Here is a 2,605-nt window from a genome sequence, read left to right as displayed (position 1 = left end):
AGGATTCTGAGGAGCAGCTGGTGGGTTTTTAACTGCCAACCTTGTGGTTGATAATCCAGTGCTTATCTTACAGCACCGTGCCAGGACTTTTCTTCATTTATCCTGATGTTATTTATTACTCCAGTGGTACGGATTTATGTTTTCTTTACATTGAGGTACAACCCAAACTGAAGACTGTGGTCTCTGATTTTCATCAGCAGTATTTTAAGTCCTCTTTGTTTTCCGCAAGCAAGGTTGTATCATCTATATACTACAGGTTGTTAATGAGTCTAATGCCAATCCTGATGCCACATTCTTCTTCATATAATCCAGTTTCTTAGAAAATGTGTTCAGCATACAGGTTAAATAATCTGGTTAAATGGACTGATCTTGGCAATTTTGAATCTGATAATCATATTATTTACTATTCTGGGAACAATAAATTCATGAGGAATGAATGGCATAACATTCATTATCAAAAAGAATATTTCAAGATCTATCGTGAAGTCCAACATTATCTATGACAGGATAATTTCCATATACCTACAAAGGAAACCAGTTAATACAGCTAGTAACCAAATTTATGCACCAACCACAAAAGCCAAGGATGACAAAATTGAAGAATTTCACCAACTTCTCCAGTCTGAAATCGTTTAAACATGCAGTCAAGATGTATTGATAATTCTGGAGATTAGAATGCAGAGGGTGCAAACAAAGAGGAAGGATCAGTAGTTGAAAAATACGGCCTTTGTGATAGAAATTATATTGGAGATTGCATGACAGCATTTTGCAAGACCAATCACTTCTTTATTGCAAATATCTTTTTTAAACATCATAAAAGGTGATTATACACATGGACCTCACTAGATGGAATACACAGAAATCAAACTGACTACATCTGTGTGATGTGACAGTGGAAAAGCTCAGTATCATCAGTCAAAACAAGCTGAGAGTCTGACTGTGAAACAAACCATCAATCGCTCATATTCAAGTTCATGCTAAAGCTGAAAAAAATTAAAACAATTCCATGAAAGCCAAAACATGACCTTGAACATATCTCACCTAAGTTTAGAAAATGTCTCAAAAATGGAGTTGATGCATTAGACACTAATGACTGAAGACCAGAAGAGCTGTTATATGATATCATGAACATCATACAGGATGAAAGCAAAAGGTCATTACAAAGAAAAGATCAAAATGGATATCAGTAGAGATTCTGAAACTTCTTCTTCAGTGTAGAGATGCTAAAGTAAATGGAAGACATGAGGAGGTAAAAGAGCTGAAAAGAAAATTTGAAAGAGAAGAATATTAAAAGTACCATGGACTGCCAAAAGAACAAATAAATCTCTGTTGGAAGAACTATAGCCAGAATGCTCTTTGGATGCCATGATGGCAAGATTTCGTTCCTGAAACTTCAATCATATTATCAGGGTGGTCCAGACATTATGTTTGGTAAAGTGGGGGGTCAGCAAAAAAGAAGAAGACTCCCAACTAGATGGACTGACATACTGGAAGCAGCAGTGGGCTCAAGCATAACAACAAATGTGAGGATGAGGATGGTGCAGGACTACGCAGTGTTTCTTCCTATTGTGTATGGGGTAACTATGACTCAGAATCAACTGAATGGCACCTAACAACAGTAACTCAGCACTTCATTGTGCTAAAGTTGTTGTTGTTAAGTACTGTGGAGTCAGTTCCGACTTATAGTGACCCTGCACAGGGTTTCTGAAGCTGTGAATCTTTACGGGAGCAGAACGTCTCATCTTTCTCCAGTGGAACCGCTGGTAGTTTCGAACTGCTGACCTTGAAGTTGGCAGCCCAACTCGTAGGGCAGTTATTCAAACAGAACAGATAACTGAGGTTTAAAATAGGGAAAAGTGTGCACCAGAGTTGTTTCCCAATATGCAGATGACACAATAATATTTGCTGGTAGTGAGGAAGACTTGAACAAGATCAAAGACTACAACCTTCAGAATGGATTGCACACCAATATAAAGAAAACAAAAATCCTCACAAATTGGACCAGTAAATAACATCAAGATGTTGCTGTTGTTAAGTGCCATTGAGTCATTTCTGACTCACAGCAACCCTATGTAGCGTTCCTAAGAAGCCACTGGTGAGTTTGAACTGTCGACCTTGTGGTTCAAACTGAACTTGTGGTCCAGTGCTTATCCTACAGTGCCACACCAGGACATCATGATTTCATTTTACTTTCATTTCATGAAAGTATCAGTCAAGAAATCAGATGATGTAATACATTAGGCAAATCTGCTACAAAAGACTCTACTTGAAAGTGTTAAAGAGCAAAGATGTCAGTTTGAAGACTTAGGCGCACTTGACCCAAGTCATGATATTTTCAATTGCCTCATATGTAACAAAGGTGAAACTTCTTCTCTTGTACTTTGGACATGTTGTCAGGAAGGACCAATCACTGGAAAGGTCATCATGCTTGGTAAAGTAAAGGGTCAGTGAAAAATAGGAAGACCCTCAAGGAGATGGATTGATATAGTGGCAACAGTGGACTCGATCGTAATGATAAAATTGTAGAGATGGTGCAGGACTGGGTAGTGGTTTGTTTTATTGCACACAGGGTTGCTATGAGTCAGAATTTATTTGATAGTACCTA

General features: G+C 38.0%; 1 protein-coding gene across 1 annotated transcript in view; it reads right to left on the bottom strand.

Annotated features, from left to right (window-relative positions):
• The window catches only part of SERPINI1 (serpin peptidase inhibitor, clade I (neuroserpin), member 1), a 115,623-nt gene that overhangs the window by 5,636 nt on the left and 107,382 nt on the right, over positions 1-2,605 (bottom strand). The window lies entirely within an intron of this gene.

The sequence above is a fragment of the Chrysochloris asiatica genome, unplaced genomic scaffold (genome assembly GCF_000296735.1).
Source record: "Chrysochloris asiatica unplaced genomic scaffold, ChrAsi1.0 scaffold00043, whole genome shotgun sequence".
In the NCBI taxonomy this organism is placed as follows: Eukaryota; Metazoa; Chordata; class Mammalia; order Afrosoricida; family Chrysochloridae; genus Chrysochloris; species Chrysochloris asiatica.
Note: the sequence above shows the minus strand (reverse complement) of the source record. Positions and strands in the feature narration are given on the sequence as shown.